At 38.0% G+C, this 23,933-nt stretch overlaps 1 protein-coding gene across 4 annotated transcripts in view; it reads right to left on the bottom strand.

Moving 5' to 3' along the window:
* Window positions 1-23,933, bottom strand: part of zfh1 (Zn finger homeodomain 1) — a 381,320-nt gene that overhangs the window by 304,609 nt on the left and 52,778 nt on the right. The window contains exon 2 of one of the 4 annotated variants that reach the window (XM_074125701.1): window positions 16,441-16,617. The exons of the other annotated variants lie outside the window; for them this stretch is intronic. The gene's annotated coding sequence lies outside the window, so the exon portion shown is untranslated. The remainder of the gene's footprint in view (window positions 1-16,440; window positions 16,618-23,933) is intronic. 4 annotated transcript variants of the gene reach the window in all.

Raw genomic sequence — 23,933 nt, 5'->3', positions numbered from 1 at the left:
TGCCATTGTGTCAAATTTTGTATATACGGTTTTCACCGGAAATAAACTCTTTAGGGTCTCCCGAGTTTGAAAAACGCACTTTCACCCACATCAATAAACTGAGGGTGGAAATGGGAAATTATTATGAATAAAAATTCCTCGATGGATCTTCAGTAAATCGAGTCTGAAAAGTAATTTAAATAAATTTATAACATTAATTGTTAACATAAATAGGGAATTTCTGAAACTGATTTGCTTCTTACTGAGATTTTATAGCTGATAAGACGTTACACCGAAATAACAAAACGTTTCTTCTGGCCTTACCCTACAAATAAAAAGAATTTCACAAGAGAAATGGATGATTGAAAGATTATAGAACTTTATATATGGGAAGTTTAGTTTCGATTTTTTAGCCATCTTCAGTGCACAATGATCGGACTCTAATTACTCAATTTTCGAGGTAGTCTGTAATATTGCCCTTTCCAATTCACAAAACAAGGTCCTTCAGCGAACGGTGTAAGTATGGAGCTGCTAGGAAGAGAGAATAAGACAACTTAACTTGAAGCAGAGAAAGTTGCAAGTTTGTAGCGAGCGGGCACTCTCAGGCCAATCAGAGAGGCCAGAGAGGCTGTCCAGATGACGCTGCAACGAGCGAGGAGTGAGAGGACCTGTCTGGCTGCAGCAAGCGCTCTTCTCCATGGGAACAAGTTTTCAGCAGAAAAAAAAGAAAAAAGAAAACTTTACATGGAAAGTGTCTTTACATTTTTCCAGGCAAAGTTGAGAAATGCAGCAGCACGCTCCATCGGAGGCACGTTGTATAGCTCTTGACTACTTTCTGATGCAACACCTGCACCACTTCACATCCCACACAACTTACCTCCTAACAGATCTGCTCTCCCAAGCAGTGCAGACGATATGTCGGTCCTTCTCCTTTATCTTATAATAGTTAAGCTTGCCCCAGGTTTATAGCAAAACTTCAAATTGCAACGCTTCAAAAGATAGACTGCAACTTATCTCACCACATTCTAACTGAGAATAACTTTGACTCGCTAATAATTTCAATGTAACACCATGTTCAAAGCATGAGTGTTAAATTGTAAAGAGAGGAGATTTTAAAGAACTGATGGAATCTAGAATCCGCCAAAAATTGGTTTTCCTGAGAAATGTTCCAAATACTGAGTACGCTGAATGTGAAAGCCAAGTTAATAGAAAAATACGAGTAGTTTGAGAAAAGCTCGCAGAACTGCTATAAATTCTCAACCTACAAGTGGTAGGTTGAGAAGAAGAGGAGTATGTAAGCAGGTCCCACGATTGATTATTTGATGAAAAGCATCTATGAAGACGAAAAGTCTCTTTGCATACCCACCATTAGTGCCAATTTTTATTTTTTAATTGATTTCGAAAGTACGAGGAGAAATAGCTGCCCTATTGGTAACTATAAAACTAATTAGACACTGCAGCACTCTTCTCACACAATTTGAGAAAGACGTAGCCTAAAGGTAAGACTCCTTAACGTCCAGGATTAACTACTCTCTTCATCGGAGCGGTGATAATCGACAGGCCACGCGTTTTATCGTCTTGGAGAATTATCTGGAGAGCTTATAAGTGGTGTACAAGAAGACTGGAATGAGAGTGTAGGATTTTATATTCGGTCCGCCATTTCTAAGTCAATAAAGAGGAAGTCGAGCGGCAGAAATTACTTTCGAAATTAGCCCACTATCACAATGTGAACACAGATAAAGAAAGATCAAGTGATGTGTAAGAGCGTTTATTTGAACCTTTTTCTTGGAAAATTCGCTCTCGGCCAGCGATTTCTCCCTAAAGTGACATTTCCGTATAATTAAGGTTATACAAACGGTGTGTTGATAGCGAGAATTAAATACGATGACTGGGCATGCTACAGTGACTGACTGTCGGAAGTGAGGCCATCGTCATCTTGGTATGAAGGGGTGCGACAGAATTGGAACATGGTCTAAAAAGATTTTAGACTCTGAAAGAACAGGACGTACAACAAAATCGGGCAACACAACGCGTATGTTTCCAGCCAAAACTGAGACTCCCAGACATGGTCGAATTACGAGAATTATCGCTTACCAGACACTATACGATTACATACATACACATACACACCTACAAGAAAGTAAAAGCAGTTCAGGGAAATAGATAGCGCAAGTGCAATAACTGCAGCCGTGCCAAACCTATCAGTTATGAAACATGCGCTCGCCCAGTTCACACTTTCTAAAAGTGGCTTCATCTTGCAGCTAGAAGTTGATGCAATTAGTTATGTTGACAGGTACAAGGTGTTCCACTTAACGAGGATAAGAATGCACTCAGGCCACCCAATTGAATTTGCTAAATATAAATCACTACAAAGATTAATAAAGTTTACCAAATCATTTTGTTAAAATACAAAATTTGGGAGCAATATGTTTCTTTGTCAAATAAGGCCGAGATCAAGAAACAAGGAGAGCTGTCACAATCTTCTTGGATAGTCGAACACCTCTATGAAGATAGTTCAAGATTGGTGAGGGCATACTCAGACAACCTGAGAATGGATAAGTCAATAAGGTTTTACTCGTCCAGATACAGTTTGGGTCTCCAATTCAAAAAGAAAATCAGCCAGGGAATCAACTAGCTCGATTAGATTCGGTTTGAATTTTTGATTTGGTTAGGCTTCTGTTTCTCTTCATTTATATTCAAGACATCATTAAACCGATAACTGTTGGTTCACTAATGGTAATGAGAGATCTTGGTAAAAAAGAATGTTTTCATTCACATTCGTGTGGCAGAAGCGAACTGAAAAGATGTAAAAACTAAAGTACAGAAGGATCTTGGCAAAGGATTTCAGAAACGCTGCTCAGGGTTCGATCTTAGCCCCCAGACCTGTACAAGTGGAGAGTATAGGACAGTATACGTCGAATAACTCTAACCTTTGCAGTGGCACTTATAGTGAGTGATAAGTGCTGCTATAAGCAGAATTTGGGAGTCCAGAGCTTTGGCTTGCCTATCCGTTGATGGTGCCCAGTTTGAACCAATTCTTTAAACAAAATAAGGTAATTTTGACAATAAACTGAAATTTGTTTTTCATATTTTAAATTACCATAACTTTTGAAAAACCTAACCGATTAAAAAAAAAAATTGTTTTTTTTATGAGCTCATAAAAATATGCAAAAAAATTATAATGTTCCATTTGAAAAAAAAAACAGTTGGATGCCGTATCTCGAGATACAAGGGTTTAAAAAAATGGGTCAATCACTGAAAATAAACTAGACTAAAAATGATTGAATACGTGTTTTCTATTTTTTCGAAATTTCCCGCCGTTAAAAAAAAAAGTGGGTGGAGCATATAACTTTGGTCACCCTGTATATATATATATTATACAATATCTCCATTCTAGGCTCTTAGTCTGTAACTCCACTCACCCGCAAAGCCACGTAAATTCTAATGATTGTTATTAATATCACTTCTTATAGTTTTTTAATAAGATGTTGTACTTGTATTCCTTTCTAATTGTTGCAATAAACAGGCCCTGAGAAAGACAATAAATTTGTCGAAACGTTGGCGGAAAGATGGAGTTGTAGTTTTATTTTTGACCGATTCCTCGCCAATCCTGAATCCTAAATATAAATAGTTTACGGCCACTAAAATTTAAAATAATCTATATTATAGATTAAAGTTGGAAATTAGTTAATTTTAATAAGAGTGTTTCTATTAATTAGCTTATAGAGAGATTTCTAGTTAATTATGGGGGGGTGGGGGTTGGCAACGCGCAAGCTGCACTATTTGTTGCTTTTGATTTGAATTGACTGAACTGGACTCTGGCGGCGGTTTTTTTCAGCCCCAACACTTTGGATTGTCACTTTGCCGCTATATATATAAAAAGAAACCAGGTGCCACGGTAGCCGAGCGGTTAGAGGCGAGACCTGCGAAGCTAATATGTATTGTGGTACTGGGTTCGATTCCCGGTCTTTAGGCCTTGGATTTTATTTAATGGTTAATAAAAAGAAATTTACAGTAAAGTATGTTTGCTAGTCGCCTCCGTCCACGACACCTAATTGGTAGTTGGACGTTAAGCCCCGCCTGAAAAAATAGGCGATTACTTTACTTTACTTTACTTACTTACTATAAAAAGAAACCAATTTCTTAGAATACTTTTCTTTTTCAGGGCACCGAAAACTGATATTTCCCAAGAAAACTCAGTATAAGAATTGCAAATGCCGGAAATCCCTGTTCTAACAAGATTCTGTGGAATCCTCTAACTGTTCAGATACATCAGCCGTACTGTGAATACTCCGCACTTGCTCACTGATAAGTCAGCTGAAATGCAACGTTCACTTTTGGGTAAACTTTCTTTCAGGTCTAAACACTTCTTTTCTTGAGTGGAAACCGCGAAAACCATCAAAATGATTCAACCTTTAAAAGTCAAAGACCACCATTTCATCAGAGGATTTTTCTAAATTTGCTATTTGAAAAAAGTTTATATCTCCAAAAAAAAATGCCATTTACAGATCGTTATCGAAGTCTCAGTCAACGACTTGTGAGCACTGTGGAGCTCCCAGCAGTGGGAAAAGTTGGTACCGCTACTCTACAAGGACAATGAAGCAGAAAATTGGAAACGAAAGAGGGAATAAACGAGCTACGTGCATTTATTCTACTCTTAGTAATAATTTATTATCCCAAATTTTCTTTTTGGCTCGGTTTGTTGTGAAATAAATAAGAACCAAGATCAATGAAGGAATTTAAATAGGAATTTACAACTCACGTTACCTCCAATAGCCTTTAATTCTTGAGACGTAAAGTACATTATTAAGCAACTACCGTCTAAAAAATCTCCTGGCTATGATCTAATAACAAGTAACATTTTACGCAACTTACCAAAAAGTGGTATTCTCTTTTTAGCTTACATCTACAACGCAGTTTTACGAGAGAGTTACTTTCCAATGCTCTACATACACTGCTGATTTACCTCTATCCCAAAATACAATAGTTTCAACATTCGCTCACGATACTGCTATTCTTTCATCCCACTCCGATCAGTCAGTCAGTCAGAACATTCATATCCATTTAAATTTCCTCGAAACCTGGTTTCGAAAATGGAAAATAAAAATAAATGAGCGAAAATCAATGCATATTACATTTGCATTACGAAAATCTGCGAGTCCACCAGTTCAACTGAACGGTGTAACGATTCCTCCAGTTGACGTAGTACGATACTTAGGACTGTACATTGACAAGAGACTCACCTGGAACCCACATACTCGACTGAAACGACAAGATGTGAACAGACGGTACAAGGACTTACTAGACTACTTTACCGCAGATCCAAACTTGACTTGAAACACAAACTGACAATTTGCAAGACTCTGTTAAGACAGACGATATGGACATACGGAGCAGAAGTGTAGGGCTCAACAAAACCCTCTAACTCCAAACGCATACAGACACAACAATCTAAAATCTTACGGAAAATCCTGAATGCTCCATACTACATACTCGTATCTAACCTCACCATTCACACTGACCTTCGCATCCCTTTTGTAACCGATCTAATAAAATCTCGCTATCGCAACTTTCACATCCTCCTTGCTCTCCATCCTAATCCTCTTGGACAACAGCTCTCCTCTCCTAACCTACCAGACCATCCTCCTCGTCGCTTGAAGCGGAAGTGGCCTAGGTATCTACTGATGTGAGTGTAATCCACTGAGAAAGAGTTCCACCAATGGGGTGATTGCTCTTACAAGACTTTCATGTGAACTTAATCTGTATGATCAAATTTACTTGATGTGCTACATTTGTTGTAGTTGTTATGCCTAATAAAGTGAATATATATGTATACGTAATAATTTAGAAAGGAAAGTGAAGGGGATGAGGCAGCAGTCCAAGGGTGGGAACTGAAGAAGAGGCTGACAGGAAGTTTGGATATTGATCACATGTAGCCAGCGGAGGAACTGCAGATAATAGGAACAATAAAGGACATTCATCAGCCCGTTTAATGAAAGACTGACGTACAGCGTGTATTTACTTTAGCCAGAGGCCTCTTACTTGTCAGGCAGCACCAGCAAGGAACACCGGCGAGGAGAGCATGCACAGATGTCCCCCCCTTTACCCTTCCTGATTTATAATATGGATAATCAAGCGCACCAATCCTCAAAATAAGTGGACTTCGACATGTTCACGGTCGCCACATTATGTCCCCGTTGTACTTGCTCTGAACAACTAAACCGGCATTTAACAACAAATATGCAAGGAGTCACCGAATTAATATTCTCTCTTTGGAAACGGTTGGAATCCTGAGAATGGTAGATGAAGAACAACATTCCCTCGTATGGAATATGGCTGTGTGGGCATCTAGGAGACGAAAGAGCAATAGGACTTGCCCTGTTGAATATAGAGATTTCCAAAACAATAAAAGAAGCTGGGAGCATCTGGTCGCTGTGCCTATTCAAGTCAGTTTTATTTACGATAAGATAGCAATCATTAACCCTTTTCTTGGAGGACCCTTTACTGCACAGTATACTCAACATGCAGATGCCACCATCCCAAATTTCCCAACCTCCAAATTCACTTCAATAAGAGAAAACCAGTCGAGGTTATTTCTCATCTCATTTACGTCATTTAATTGACTTTCCCAAATAAAAGTTAAGTATCTTTGCAATCGCTAATAGTGAATCATCAAGTTAATAGAAAATCGTTATGAAGAGTAAGAGAAAGCCAAGGAAAATAGTCTTGCCTGAATTTCTGTAAATAAATTAGAAAAGGGAACAATCCAGCAGAACAGCATCCTTTGAGCAGATCGTATTGGGACGGCGCTATCCGAGGACAACCATTACAACTGAACGCATACAAAGACATGTACAATCTACCACTCAGGCATGTTTGCACAACAAATGCACGCCGATCAGATTTCAGAATGTCCTGCTATTAACAAAGTGTACTCGTTATCTTCTCCAGCCCTATCGACCTTGTTTGGCTGAAAAACTTCTAGATGGATGGTAGAGTGTCAAGTATCGGCCAAACCAGGTGATTTCAGTCAATCAAGGCAGGAGAACACTTGACACTTACGGAAGTGTCAGTTGTCGGCCGCCGGAAGTATAAATTACCGAACTAATATCTACTTGCAGTTTGCCCACCTGCAGCCAAGGTATAAATATCGCGTCCCTCAACCGGTGACTCATTACTAATGAGTCCCTAATTAACTCACTCATCATATCCCACCACTACGACAAAACTTATGTGACTCAGATACTCAAGCAATATTTTAATTAAGTCTATGTCGCATTGGCTTGCTCTAATTTATTTGATCACTAAAGAAAATTCTTCCGGAGATAATTATGCGACCAGCGTCAGTCAGCTGCACTTCAAATGCGACCAGTGTTAGTCAGCTGCACTTGAAATTTACGCAAAATCGCAGGAAGTAAAGATTCAACCCCAGCAGGAAACCTGACAATAACCTTTTGGCTAAATCAGCCAAGCGAAATCTATTTTTCTTTTTTTTAATTTCCTCAATAATTTCCTTTACAATTGTTATTCTAACACTTACATATAAGCTGCATATATTTTTCTTGAACATGTTCACACTAAGTCCACATACAGGAATTTTTCGGGAAGATGAGGTACCATTTCAGGATAATTTACGGATAATACATAACACACAAATAATCACAGTAAAATTTGAGTTCAGTTTTCGAAAACGGCTCAAAGATATTTACATACTTGACATGCACCTAATTCGCTTCAAATTTTTTTTTTTTTTTTAAGCGAGTTGCTAAGGATAGATAAATTAAAGATCTCCTGTGAATCATGAAAGGTCTATGAATACGATGAGTTTGAAATGGCAAGAAATGACTTATCTGTGCACGGAAAGTGGGACTATCCTACGAAATTTTCGGGTTTTCTTTAATTTTAGGTTCTGAATTTGAACATGATGTGTGTTTATTTTATCACTTTAATTGAAATGTTTTTTCCAAGATTTTTTTTTTTTGTTTAGAGTGGTCAAGAAGAGCCGTGACGTCACAGTTTATTAACAGTATCACTTTACTATAGTGAACGTGTACTGAAATAATGTTAGCTATCGTCTTTTTACAAATTCTAACTTTCAAGAAAATTCACGGCCGTAATTTGGAATGAGAAAGAAAAGAAAGGCCACTGCTGAGTTTTGTAACAGTACTGTCATACTGTACTACTGTCATACTGTACTACTGTCATACTGTACTACTGAAATACTGTACTACTGTACTACAATGAAGGAAATTGTGTTCAGCGTAAGGTGATTATATTCATCCAGATTGGCTGGTGGTTCAATGTAAACGGAACAAAACATCAATCACTACAATACAGTCAGCGGTCGGACTGGGGGCCGACATTAAAACGAGCTATTCGAGAGGGTTGAAGAGGCCTCGGGCTAACGTTGCAACATCTGCAGTGGAGAGCTACTGCGCAGAGGATGTAGCGTCCAGGTGTTCGTTTGGCAAACCTCTTGAAAACTGACGAGGCAGGGGCAGCATGTTCTATCAGCTCCTTTCATACAATATGTCAAGTATGGCCCATTGGCGTGCGAGTTGTACTTTCCCAATTTAGATATTCTATCTCATAACGCCACTAAAATTAATGGCGAGAAATGTGATAATTTGAGGTAGGCTCACAGATAGAAATTATTATACAACTAATTATGCAAATCTTACCAGAGAAGTTTCCAAGATTAACCAGGTGTCTCATGGTGTTTCCTTGAATAGAATATGGTGGAGTATAGTCGGTATAGGTCTTGAATATTTTGTGTTTATGTAGTGGACAGGACTGTAGACTGGACATTGGACAAGGCAGTGAACATCACCGGGTACAGGACAGTAGGAAGGATAGCGGACCAGATAGAAACAGAACAGTGTACAGTGTGGTAACCAGGAACAGATCAGTCAAGTACGAAGTGGGCAATTCCTGGAATACAAAATTTTAAGCCAAAAAGTTTTAAGCACAAAATAAATAGTAGTGGAAGTGGCTTAGAGAATTACTGGTGTGAATGAGATCCAGTGTGAATGAGATTCACCACTGAATGATTGCTCTTACATGACATTACTAGTGAACTGAACCAATAAGATCCAATTTAACTTGTTGCAACATTTGTTGCAGTTGTAAATATTACTAATAAAGTGAAAAGAAATATTAAATTGCTAAAGATCAAATATAATTACAACATCTGATTTAGTATTTACAACTTGGAAATAAAATTTCTAAGATTACTAATAGCAATATGTCTATCCAAAAGGACCTAATTACATGCATAGTCAGGGATTTTTTTTTTATGAAAACTTACTTATCATGTCGAAATATAAATATTTTGAATATACATCTGAAAGCTGTAATATATGAGGAGGTGATAGAGCAAGCACAACTGAACTGTGACTGACTTAATTTGTAATAATGGTGATACAATAATATGCAGAGTGGAGAGGGAAACTAACACTAATTTATTAAGACGTACATTACATCTCCGCCCTTTTAAACAATGTTAAAAATTGAAATTATCATTATAAAATAAACTTAAATTTCTTTTAATCTTTAAATTACAATTGTAATAATTTGATTCTTTTATTATTTTTATTTATTTTTTATTTCTTCTGGGTTTCGAACTTGCTTGGCTTGACGACTGGTCTGCCAGATCTTGTTTGTGAGGGAGGATTAAAAATCTCTGGTGATGTGACATTGAAACGAGATTCTGAGTTAGAGTCACCTTCTTCTTCTTCTTCCTTCTTCTTCCTTTCCTGATCTTTCATCTCTACTGGAATTGCGGTTTGAGCGTTTTTATAAAACGTTTCCATATCCGTTTCTTCATCATCAGTATCATTTTCTTCGCTTTCTTCATCATCAGTATCATCTTCTTCATCTTCTTCGCTTTCTTCTTCTTGAGGCGTACTTAATGGCTTTAGGAATCTTCTATTTCTTGTTAACATTCCACCATCTTCTAGTAAGACTTTGTAACTTCTGGGACTAGGTCCTTCTGCATTTACTTTCCCTTTCAACCAGTTTTTGTCTCTGAACATTCGAATTCGTTCACCTTTCCGAAAAGTTTTAAGTGGCTTGCTACCTCTATCTATCATAATATTCTTTTTGTATTGCTTGATTATTTTTTAACGATTCTATTACTCTTTTTTGCGATATTTTCTTAGGGTTCAGCATCTTTGGAGAGGTCGGTATGTTGTCGCGCAGTTTCCGCCCCATCAATAACTCACTTGGTGATCCAATGTTATTATTTGGGGTGTTCCGAAATTGTAGAAGTGTCATACATACATCTTTATTGTCGTGGAGAGCTTTCTTTATTATTTTCTTAACTGTCTGAATGGATCTTTCCGCTAATCCATTGCTTTGTGCGTAATTTAGACTTGACAAAATGTGAAGAAAATTCCATTTCTTGGCAAATGTCTTGAATTGAGAAGATGTGAACTGTGGACCTCCGTCTGTCAACACTATTTCTGGAATTCCAAAACATGAGAAAATTATTTTCATTCTAGAAATCACTGTTATGCTGTCCAGTTGACTCAGTTTTTCAATTTCTACATATTTTGAATAAAAGTCTACAATTAGTAAAAACGTTTTATTTCGAATTGTGAATAAGTCACAAGCAACTTTTTCCCAGGGCCTGTTTGGTATTTCATGAGACAACAATGGTTCTTTTTTGTTTGCTCTTTTATAAGTAGAACAGACATCACAGGAAGTTACCAGGTCTTCTATTGTTTTGGACATTCCTGGCCAAAAAAATGTTTGTCTTGCACGAGCTTTAGTCCTCTGCACGCCTTGATGACTATAATGCAGAAGTTCTAAAATTCTTTTTCTTAAAGATGCAGGTACTATTATTTTGTTAGATTTATAGAGAATACCTTTTATTTCTTCTTTATATTTGTTATATGGTTTTAAATTGCCAGATATATTTTTATAATTTGTTGGCCAGCCCTTTTTTATAAATTTTTTTAAGGTTTGCATTTGAAAATCTTTCTCTGTTTCTTTTTTAATTAATGATAGATCAATATTTTCCTTTAAAAGTTTACATTTAAAATACAAATTTGTGATTCTAAGTCATTTTCAATGTTTTCATCAAATTTTTCATCATCTTTATTATGAATGTATGCTCTGGAAAGTGTATCTGCAATATACATATTTTTCCCAGGAACATATTCTAAATTTATATCATATCTTTGAAGGCGTATTAGCATTCTTTGTAAACGAGGCGAACATAAGTACAATGGTTTTTTAATTATATTTATTAACGTTTTGTGATCGGTTTCAATTTTAGTTTTATCACCAAATATGTACTGCTGAAAACGTTCACACGCGTATACGATGCCTAATAATTCCTTTTCTATTATTGCAAATCTTTTTTGTGTCTCTGTTAGTGATTTTGAGGCGTATGCACAAGGTTTTCCATCCTGTAATAATACAGCTCCTATTCCATTTTTTGAGGCATCTACTGAGATTGTACAAGGTTTGTTTGTTTCATAAAATTTTAGAGTTGGTGCTGTTGTCAAGATTTTCTTGATTGTAGAAAGTGACTCATCACATTGTGAATCCCAATAAAAAAGATTATCTTTTTTAATTAGTTTTCTTAGTGGGAATGTTATTTCACTTAAATTAGGTACATATTTGCCTACGTAAGTAACCATGCCCAACAGTCTTTCCACATCTTTTTTACATTTCGGTATAGGCATAGAAGTTATGCTTTTTACTCTTTCATTGTCTATTTGGATCCCATTTTCTGAGAATATATGACCCAGAAAAGATATTCTGATGACCCCAAATTGAAATTTTGCTAAATTTAATTTCACATTATTTTCAGCAGCTTTTTGAAATATGTTTTTTAAAATCTTATTATGTTCCTTCATATTTTTAGGAACATATATTATGTAGGTAATATATAAGGAGGAGATAGAGCAAGCACAACTGAACTGTGACTGACTTTATTTGTAATAATGGTGATACAATAATATGTAGAGAGGAGAGGGAAACTAACACTAATTTATTAAGACGTACATTACAAAAGCAACCATACCTTTACGAAAAGTTTATAATGTAAAAACTTATTTTCAATGAATCCATCACATAATAGATAAAATCTGTACAGTCGAACACAAGCAAACTTATAATATTAAAGTGCTTAAAGGGAAATATTTTGAACATGGACTGTTCGCGGAGAGGTCTGAACATGGACTGTTCGCGGAGAGGTTTGAACTTGGACTGTTCGCGGAGTGGTTTGAACATGGACTGTTCGCGGAGAGGTTTGAACTTGGACTGTTCGCGGAGAGGTCTGAACATGGACTGTTCGCGGAGAGGTTTGAACTTGGACTGTTCGCGGAGAGGTTTGAACATGGACTGTTCGCGGAGAGGTTTGAACTTGGACTGTTCGCGGAGAGGTTTGAACATGGACTGTTCGCGGAGAGGTTTGAACATGGACTGTTCGCGGAGAGGTTTGAACATGGACTGTTCGCGGAGAGGTTTGAACATGGACTGTTCGCGGAGAGGTCTGAACATGGACTGTTCGCGGAGAGGTTTGAACATGGACTGTTCGCGGAGAGGTTTGAACATGGACTGTTCGCGGAGAGGTTTGAACATGGACTGTTCGTGGAGAGGTCTGAACATGGACTGTTCGCGGAGAGGTTTGAACATGGACTGTTCGCGGAGAGGTTTGAACATGGACTGTTCGCGGAGAGGTCTGAACATGGACTGTTCGCGGAGAGGTCTGAACATGGACTGTTCGCGGAGAGGTTTGAACATGGACTGTTCGCGGAGAGGTCTGAACATGGACTGTTCGCGGAGAGGTTTGAACATGGACTGTTCGCGGAGAGGTCTGAACATGGACTGTTCGCGGAGAGGTCTGAACATGGACTGTTCGCGGAGAGGTTTGAACATGGACTGTTCGCGGAGAGGTTTGAACATGGACTGTTCGCGGAGAGGTTTGAACATGGACTGTTCGCGGAGAGGTTTGAACATGGACTGTTCGCGGAGAGGTCTGAACATGGACTGTTCGCGGAGAGGTCTGAACATGGACTGTTCGCGGAGAGGTTTGAACATGGACTGTTCGCGGAGAGGTCTGAACATGGACTGTTCGCGGAGAGGTTTGAACTTGGACTGTTCGCGGAGAGGTTTGAACTTGGACTGTTCGCGGAGAGGTTTGAACATGGACTGTTCGCGGAGAGGTTTGAACTTGGACTGTTCGCGGAGAGGTCTGAACATGGACTGTTCGCGGAGAGGTTTGAACTTGGACTGTTCGCGGAGAGGTTTGAACATGGACTGTTCGCGGAGAGGTTTGAACTTGGACTGTTCGCGGAGAGGTTTGAACATGGACTGTTCGCGGAGAGGTTTGAACATGGACTGTTCGCGGAGAGGTTTGAACATGGACTGTTCGCGGAGAGGTTTGAACATGGACTGTTCGCGGAGAGGTCTGAACATGGACTGTTCGTGGAGAGGTTTGAACATGGACTGTTCGCGGAGAGGTTTGAACATGGACTGTTCGCGGAGAGGTTTGAACTTGGACTGTTCGCGGAGAGGTTTGAACATGGACTGTTCGCGGAGAGGTTTGAACATGGACTGTTCGCGGAGAGGTGTGAACATGGACTGTTCGCGGAGAGGTTTGAACATGGACTGTTCGCGGAATGGTTTGAACATGGACTGTTCGCGGAGAGGTTTGAACTTGGACTGTTCGCGGAGAGGTCTGAACATGGACTGTTCGCGGAGAGGTTTGAACATGGACTGTTCGTGGAGAGGTCTGAACATGGACTGTTCGCGGAGAGGTTTGAACATGGACTGTTCGCGGAGAGGTTTGAACATGGACTGTTCGCGGAGAGGTCTGAACATGGACTGTTCGCGGAGAGGTTTGAACATGGACTGTTCGCGGAGAGGTTTGAACATGGACTGTTCGCGGAGAGGTTTGAACATGGACTGTTCGCGGAGAGGTCTGAACATGGACTGTTCGCGGAGAGGTTTGAACATGGACTGTTCGCGGAGAGGTCTGAACATGGACTGTTCGCGGAGAGGTTTGAACAGGAATACGGCCAAAAAAGGTAGAAATGTTCATTTTCCAAAACATGTCTGTTTCACAAACAACACAACACTCAGCCCCCCGAATATTCTTAACTATATAAAATATTATAATTACATTTTTATATGAGATACGGAATTGACTTACAATTATAATATTTATTATGTATAGATTCAATATTAGATATACCTCTCTACCACCCCGACAGGCTAATCTTACAGGAAGCGTTACAGTAACTAGAATTCAATACATTTTCTACAAATAGACGGTAGCAATGGTTGGAGCAGTTTCTAGTAAAGCTGTTGTTATCTTATCACTCTAAATAGAAAAGATTATCAACTTTTACCTGGCGTTTTTGCACTAAATTCGATTCGGATTGTTTAATTCAAATGTCAGAAAATAAAGTATTATGGACTCTTGTTTACCCCAAAATAAACTGAAAATCATTTTTCATCTCTTTTTTGACAAATTGTATAAAATCGGTGGCAATGACATCAATCGTTTTAACTTTAGGCGACAGAAAACATCGAAATAGCTTCCCATAACTTTACATTCTACAGTCTTGCCAATATTTTTATTAGAGAAAAAATGCCCTCTTTTCCGGAAGAGAGTATTTGACAAGCCTGTTCATATTCTACCTAAAGTTCGTATTTAAATACTAGTTTTTTTCTCAAAATTAGCAATTCTGAAATTTTGATCTTCAAGTCAGATCCATTCCCAACACAAACTTCGACCGAAAAGTAAATTTTTTGGACGCAAGTATTATTTCCTATTATGAAGAGTTACAGGAAATGGACACGAAAAGGCAATATTCGAGAGGCTCTGGGTAGTTCAGAGTCGCGCTTGCAGAGAGAAGCGAGCGAGATGTTACGTCACAAGACAGCAACCTCCAGTCATGTGAAAAAATACAAAAAGATAAAAAGTTGTATAAATAAAATATACACTAAGAGCGCGCCATTTTGATTTCCTGCTATAGAGAGCGGACAATGGTGCTAATCGGAGAGTGCACGAGCGTACACAAGTGGCGTTGAGCGCTGCACACCGGCTTAAATACAAAGCACACCTACAGAAGCGGAAACAGTTAGTTTAAATACCCTAACAGAGATAAGCGTTCAACTCTGCAGCGCGCTTACTTCAGGTCCCATTCAACGCTGGGAACATTTGGAATCGAAATTACGTCACAAAGGGCGGCTCTTGAAGAATAAACTTCATGCTGCCCTAAAGAGTGAATTCTGAAATTTAACTCACCGAAAAAACAAACAATTAAATGAGAAACTGCGACTTAAAATGAAGAATAACATTATGGGGCTCAAATTTTAACAAAATCTACATTTTCCAATCTTGCTTTCTTTACTTGAACAAACCATTAAAGAGTTCTGAGATTACAGAATAAGAAAGTGCTATTCCAAATTTGAGAGAATGTGAGACAGGAGAGTTTTAATATTCTTAAACTTTAATATTTTCCTGGATTAAGAATCTCAGTCAATTACAGTTGACAGTGAGACAAGTGGAGTCTTTAGCGTCAGAGTGTAAACAATTGGTTTGATATGTTGGATGAGCAGTGCTCTTGAAGTAGCAGTAGAGGGGCCTACCTGCTGACCAGGTAGTTCGGAGGCATCGACCACTTGGAAATTCACAAATTACATCACACACTGGAGTTGTCACTACATCCTCCGGCAAGCCGCCAATCCTTACAATTAATCAAAGTTTATTGGTTTAGTTCTAACTGAGTTGCACACTTGCTCTGTGACAGTGAGTTCCGTAGAGTGACGGCCATTCACGCATACAAACCGCTTGGTGTACCTATTTAAATTCACTGCAGACTTCTTCCCTAACTGAATTTATATTGGTGAGTTAGCAGCCGCACAAATACTCTGTCCTTTAACAGGCATTCTTTCAAAGGTGAAGTCACCTCCACTCGCCACGCCGCCTCCAAAGGCCAAAACACCTGCCCCGGCGGCCGTCTCTCACTAATAACTCATATTGACTTTTAATTTCCAGAACCAGTAGTTTTAACTAGCTGTCAAACCCCTTTTAACTTCAATATAAAATACACTTCTATTGACGTCTCTAGACTTCATTACTTTCTTCCCCAAGCCATTAGAAGATATTTTACTTTTAAAGTCATGTCACAATTTTTCTTCTACTTTATGGCAAAGTGAAAATATTCCGGCCTTACTCTCAGATAGTTTCACTATCAATGAAATTTAGTTTACGTAAGTTCATGTATTGTAATAATGTACCAAGCGATACATTCAACATGTCTGTTGAATAGTTTTCTTGAGTCGACCATTAAAAGTTGGCGTGTTGAATGTAGTTCGTTGGAATGGAGCATTAGGTAATCAAAAAATTGTTATTTTACAGATTCAGAGAAATTCATGCAAAGCTGAAAAAAGTTATTAATAGAAAAGCTTGAGCGGTTGAATTCAAAAAGAACGTACGGCTCTTGGAGAGGAACCAGATGAAAGGCGGCTTCCCCGACTACAGCACATCCGGCGGTGAAAAGACGGCTTCTGCTGCAGCCATCAGGTCAATGCCTCTTCCACCGTTTAGTTCCATAATTAATTACTGTTTTCGTGGGTGGACAGTTGTTCCTAACAGGTGCTTACCAGTGATAGCTGTCCATCAGAAAAAAAGAAGCTGTAAGTTGGACTTCATTTTGTAACTAGTGTTATATTTATATCTTAATTAAATTGATTCAAAAATGATTGCATGCAATAATTACACTCGCGTTAATTAAAATATGAGCAGCCTTTTTTCAAAAAATTATCCAGTAAAATGGTACTTCTCCCGAACAACCTTACTGGTACTAACTATCCGTGGCCCAGAAATAGAATGTAGAAGAGTGAAGTGCAACTATTTATGGTCAAACTAAAGCATATTTTCCATATTTACCCAATGGCTATACATTAAGAAGAGGAAGTTAAGATTACAGACAGACCATACGAAATGGGCAGCAGGAACCTACAATTTAACATTAGTCGTCTATTATAGAGTTTTCTTTCAGCTGCTGATTACTGCGAAGCCACAAACACCTTCAAATTAAAGTGAGAGTTGAAAAGAAGTGATTATCGGCGTTTCAATGTTTGATTATATGACCGTTACAATTGGTGGGATTGTACTGCCGGCGATGCGTTGGTACAGGATCAGTTCAGATTGCCGTGAATGGCTGCAAACAGTCCATCAAAGAAACCCTCTCCCGGGCTTACTAATGGGTGCCCTTTAGTCAACATTCCCACACTAGCCACCTTATCTTCTAGGGAAAATTCCCTTAATATGAATTTGACTAAATAATAAGACTATTTCATAGCGCTAAAATCGAATCGTGACGTCGAACTTATAACAGAACCTACTTAAAATACTTTCCATTGAAAAAATTTCAAGTATTTTACTTATTTAGCGCAGATTTTGTTAAATAAAAAATCATTCTTTATGTAGCATTTTATGAGGAAGAAGAGCTATGTACATCCGCCAAGACACAAGCCGCACTTTGAGAAACGGAAGCAGTATTCCGCGAAATCGCGCACGTATGAACTGAAACCATTCTCCTTTGCTTTTGATCACTTTTTGATTCATATTGCTAGTAATTTTTGATTATTTCTAGTGTATTTTATTGGTATTCATGATATCTATTGGAAATACCACTAAATAGCGCATACAAACTAAATAGGTACGATAGTAACTAGGTACCTACTTCACGATATACTTTTACCTACTTCATCAGTAAAAACCATAATTCCAAAGTTTCCTTTTTCACTTACAGTTTTAGTAAAGAAAACAAGACATTAAGTATTCATCTAGCAATAAAAGGGAAGTGGTTAGCTAACTGGACTTCCCCGCGGAGGTCCCGGGTTCGAATCCAGCTGCTGACCTCTTAGATTTTCTCTTCCTAGGAGCTTCTTACAGCAGCTCACTGCCCGATGATGGATAGTGTTGTCTGTAACGAGAGAGAACACTGTCCGGAGGCCGGCAGTGCACTAAAAAAGCTCCGGGCGCCAACAACCATACATGTTGACGCGCCTTAAATCATAAAAAAAAAAAGATATTAAGCAAGAAAAATCTTTTATTTTTCATGTTTTCATTGAGAAAATTTTTTATTGCATAATTTGATGCTTACGAAGGAAAAATTAGTATAAAAAATTAAATTTTATTTTTTATAGAAATAAGTAGCAATAAAGAATTGGCTAATCACAGTGAAGAACGGAAGTTTGAAAAGTAGGTTGGTTAAAGAGCCAATCAGAAGTGAGAACAGTTTATAAAACCACGCCTACCATCCATTCATGTAACACCACGCCCTCTTTGGACCGTAATATAATGGAAGATCAATCTGCATTTTTCATTATTCTCCTGTCTACTACTTTCGCCAAACGAAAGTATTAGCCAATATTATTTAACTTGGGAAATTTTTGCTAAAGTAGAATACAAGAGCGCAAATAACACACAATTAATAACAAATAAATAAACTACTTTTAATAATGATTCATTTCTAATTAATAATTTGATCCCTTTGTAAGTGAAGTTTTATAATCAAATAATTAGTAACGTACTTTAACAATAATTGCCTACCTAAAAATATTTATATCTTTATCTATTTTATATTACAATGTATGTAGTATAATATAACATTGTGATGAGGAGAACACCTAGATTTAGAATGTAATTGAAAGAAACTACATTAAATTTTAATATTAACAAATTAGATTACATACATTATTATAAATAACATTATTATTAACGGTTTATTACTAAATTAAGTAAAGTAGCAATCGATTCAATCGAACAATCAACTTAAATTGATGATTTTTACTTCCTACTGCTGCACTAAACTTGCACTTAAATCAGATGTCAAGAACAAAATGAGTACTTAATACACGTAGCGTGTTTTATGTTGGTATGTGGCTTTTTTTTTCTTTTTCTTTCACTTCATCATCATCATCGGGCATAACAACTAGACCAAATGTTGCGCATCAAGTAAATTTGATCATACAGATTACGTTCACATGAAAGTCATGTAAGAGCAATCACGCCATTTTTAAAACTCTTTCTCAGTGGATTACACTCACTTCAGTAGGTCCGTAGCACTTAAATGATATGATTAATACAAAATTTGAATAAAACACATGAGCATTTACATGGCTGAAGTATGAATGGAATGTTTGTGTACCTTTAGTCGTTTGATCGACTCACATTTAACTTTTTATGCTGGAAGCTTTTGTTAAGGAGGTTTATGTATATAAATATACATTATATATATATATATATATATATATATATATATATATATATATATATGGACACTTCTAGAAACCAGTCTTTCGGCTTCAGGGGACAAGCGAAAACTGGGATTCCAAAATGGCAATGCAAGAGAGAAAGTAAGAGCGGAGGTTCCAGTTCTGAGAAATAATTTTAGTCAGTCAGTAGATAAAGGGGGATCGATTCCCCAGGTCTGAGTGGTGACGTCACCGGTTTTTTGGCGCCAACTTGACCTGCTGTCTACTCCCATTTACTCACTACTACGCAGACCGGCTCTAGTCATCCGTGCAATATTACAGCGCTCTCCATTTCATCTCTAATGCACGTGAATTGCGTCGACAGCCGCAGGTCGCCCTAGCTACTGTCCGCTATTCTCTGGAAATAACAGTGAAGTCTCGATAAGTGGTGGGGGAATTTATCAACGTCAATGCCATACAACTTCCCAGTTACTGATACTTACTTAGTGCTTCCTAAACTAGCCCCTTCTCTCGCTACCAATCTCTCTGCTAAGAATCTCTCTCTCTCTCTCTCTCTCTCTCTCTCTCTCTCTCTCTCACTCGCTCGCACTCTCTCTCCCTCTGTGTCTCTCTCACTCTCGCTCACTCTCTCAAGTTGGGGCTCCTGGCCTAAACAGTTTTTTTGTTCAAAACGATTTGACAGAAATTTATTAAATATGGTTGATAGTTTTATAAACTCTGGTAAATTAAAGAATAAACGCTTAATATTACCAGTTTCAGTACTTGAATATAATATTCAATAATAATAGATAAAAATACTTTATTTATCTCTGGTTATCAATTTAAAAGGCAACTGAATATTATTGGCCAAGAATCTAACGGATAGCCTAAAAGCTGGCATAATGAGAAGATAAAAATAAAGGAAAATAGGATTATTGAATGCTCTAGATTTGTTAATTAGATATGCTAATTTTCCGAGTTACACTTGGTGAGAAGCGCGCGGCTTCAACAACTTGGCGGTGAGGGTGGAGATACGGCCATAGTGTTCTCCGCATGCTGGTCGAAATACTTGCCAGCTCCACTTAAAAGTTGAAAGTTTTAATAGAGCATTATTGTAGTGGTGTAAATAGTTGATAATGTCAACAGACTCTCTCTAAAGAACTATTGAACTCGGCTCATTGAACTGATGGATGCTAGGAGGTTGTCTTTCAAGTAGACTAATTCATTTCTGCCAACTTAACAGAAATAATGCTTGTAATGCCCATGGGCGGAAATTAGTACTTGATTCTGCAGTAAGCGTTAGTCGGTAAATAAAGCTAGACTTTGACAACTTGGATGAAACATCAAGTACAATGGGTGGGGGCCATACCAACACTTTACACTCCCAAATACATTTCAATAATCAACTTTAAAAAAACACAAACAACCGCATCATCTGTATAAATAAGCTCTAGGTGGTGTGTTAGTGTCGAGGGTATATCAGTCGGTCTGAGCACATTCCGGCCAGAAATAACATCGCCTAATTTATTATATCACCTACACACCAGGTACACGGGCTCTACAAGAAATAAACCATCCTCTTCATCTAGAATAAAATTCATTTTACTAGTTCACTTGGCACAGCCATCAATCAAATCAGACAGCGAAAACAATATCTCTGACAGCTGCTACTCATTGAGCGCTAATAAACGGAAAAACCTTTCCCAAATTTTAAGTAATTAAATTCAAAGAGTTAACTTCGTAAATATCTAACCTCAAATAACATACTTTTCATAGCAAATGGCAGTATTGTTTTAAATCTGGCATCTGCTAGCCGGATGCTCTATTCCTAGGCAACAGTTTTCTTCCTAAAATAGCCTTTAGCCTAAGACGTACATATTCTGGAAAAAACGGAGAGTTAAAAAAATTATTTGAAAAAGCAGATCTTTTGTGGAAGATAAGTTGGAAAGATTATGGTGAAAGGGCCATTTGCAAGGACAGAAAGTGAGGAAAAGCCCTAGGATGGAGAAGGCGATGGCGAGGAGTACCGGATCCGGAAGAGGGCATGATCTGTTCGAACAAAAAATATTCGCAACCCCCCCCCCCCCCACAACATGTGATTCCCCACACATGAACAGGGTCATAACTTGCCTGGCCTTCAATAGCTGGATCGCACTAGTTTAGCTCCCCCCGGCCAACAACCATCAAAGGCGTAACCCTACAAGGAACAAGTAAACTGTAAGAGCAGAATTAATAATGTCTGCGTAAACAACTTAGATATATTAAAATAAGTAAATAGAAATCCAGATGTGACAGCAAATTAGGATTTTTACTAAAAAAAAAGAAAAAAAAGACGACTGCTATTAGAGGGCAGCACTCAAAACATAAATTAGGAACGACAAATAGCGGGAGGGACGCCAGCAAACCTGTATTTATGAGGACTGCATGTAGACCTCATTAACATAATGAGCATAATTTTTTTAATCCGTTGGCCAGACGTCGCGGACATTCTCCAATACAGCACACACTGACCACCGGTCCCGTGGGATAGTAAGTGACATTCGAGATCGCCAATAATAACAGAAGCGGCTTGCACATCACCAGTTGGAACAAATTCTTGCCTGTTTTGGGTATAAATCAGCGTTCTGGCCAAGAGTCCGCCTCGGATGCATATCTTAATAAAACGAAAACAAAATTGGGAAGTTGCAATTTTGCAAAATGCCTCTAAAATATTTCTTGGCTGCACTTGACTGCATTCTATCAAAAAAAAGAACTGTAAAGGATGTTGCTACATTACGTATAAGTCAAAACAAGATTTCAGCTATCCAGTGGAGCTAGTTAGGATGTCTCGTATCTGGTTCTAATTGTGGCGACTTTTCTTCAAAAGAGGAAACCAGGTGTTCTTCACCAAACAGGGAAACTTGCACGAATAGCTGAACTTATCTCCCAAATATTTTTAAAATATTTAAGTTCAACAGACTTCAGTCAAACCCCGCCTTTTTCACAAAAATAATTGATTTTATTGCTATTCACCCTTAAACCATTCATTAACACGTGCCCTCCTCCCAAACAGGTACTTAATTACCCACTAACAGTCTACCTTTAGCATTGAGCCAGTCACAAATGATTTACAAATGGAAAACTTATCTTGCCAGATTGGCCGTTTGACAACTCGCCAAGTGTAGTTCTGTTCAAATCGGCTAGAGGCGTGACTGCGCTAAATTGGACGACAGTTCTTCCCAGCGAGGAGGTAAATGTTGCACCTGTCCCCTTCTCCACCCACACACCCATACACACAGGTTGTACTAGATATAGATGAATAGAAGATGAACTGTAAGCAGATTGCAGTCTGGCGATCCCCCTCTCCTCCATTTAGTAAAAACATCTCTCTAGTCACCCTCTTCTTGCCAATTTTAATTGGAGTTTCTTCTGGAATTTCAATTGCGTATTTCCGGTACAGGATTCAGGATCTGCAGTGCATTAGTGCATAATCTGGCCACCTACCTATCACGTCCCACAAAACTGCTGCTGCAGTTCTTTTTCACTGGATCGCACTTCCGCCCGATCGCATGCTAACGTAGTTTCCTTTAACCAACTCCATTATTAGTCACAAAACTAACATACATGTCCATATAAACTTATATTTCAGACAAAGACGAACTGCCTAGATCAGTACATCCCTAAAAATTCCGAGTCCATAGAAACCACACGATCTTCATTTCTGTCTGTTCGGGTGTCCAAGCAACGGTCAATAAGGGGACCCACAGGGTCAATATTATTGTCACTTCCTTTCACACTGGCAATAATATTGAACTGAAGTATAGATGAGATACTGTTTGATCAGTATAACGAGTGAAGATCAAAATATTTCCTACATCATTGCTTCCATGTGTCTATTATGCTAAGATATAGAGAATAATAGTTCCCCCACCCCCAGTACGCAGCATCTATAATCTGTAGTCATCACATTTTTCTCTACAATCGAGTTTCTTAAGAAATTAGAGCCTTATAGCGTTATTTGTCGAAGCCTCAGAATTGGGTTGTTGGAAACAACTGGTTCACTTTCAATTTGGTACGATTTTACAAAAATGATTGCAGTATTTCTAAACTTCCTCTACAGCAACCAAGCGATCTGCAATTATGTAGGTGAGCTAACAATTTGCTGCTTTTATTTGATTTTTCAGAAAAATTCGATGAAGATCACTTCTAGGGCACAGAATGGACAAACTTAACTCAATTACCTGGTATAGATCTAGTACCAACCTGTGAAACATTAACGATAATTAAATGAGTTGCTAAATTTCAGAGTTTATTTAAAATTACAAGAAAGTTTTTCACATACTTATCTATTTATAAAGAACAAAAATCTCCTTAACCGTGTAAAAAGTGAAGTATAAGAGTTAATTAAATGACAAAAGGTAAACAAATCAGCAAATACCAAAGATTTCACTCTTACTTCAGCGTTAACTTCAGCCAGTTTGAAACGTTCGAAAAAGTTTTTATTTGTTTAATTCAAATTTTATATTAATAACATCATTTAAGTAATTCAACTGCTACAACAATTCATTAATATTGTTTAGAATATATTAGATGCCACAGACCCTCATGCAGGCCATTTTCATCTAGCAATATATTTATTCGGTAATGTGTAACACTCATTGAACTTAGATAGACTCTAATAGGAGGTATCAAAGTATTAATCATTAAATAACAGCCCTATGCAGATAAACAGACAAAATGGCAGG

Source organism: Rhodnius prolixus, unplaced genomic scaffold (assembly GCF_049639745.1).
Source record: "Rhodnius prolixus isolate KJV_2025 unplaced genomic scaffold, Rpr scaffold_3, whole genome shotgun sequence".
In the NCBI taxonomy this organism is placed as follows: Eukaryota; Metazoa; Arthropoda; class Insecta; order Hemiptera; family Reduviidae; genus Rhodnius; species Rhodnius prolixus.
Note: the sequence above shows the minus strand (reverse complement) of the source record. Positions and strands in the feature narration are given on the sequence as shown.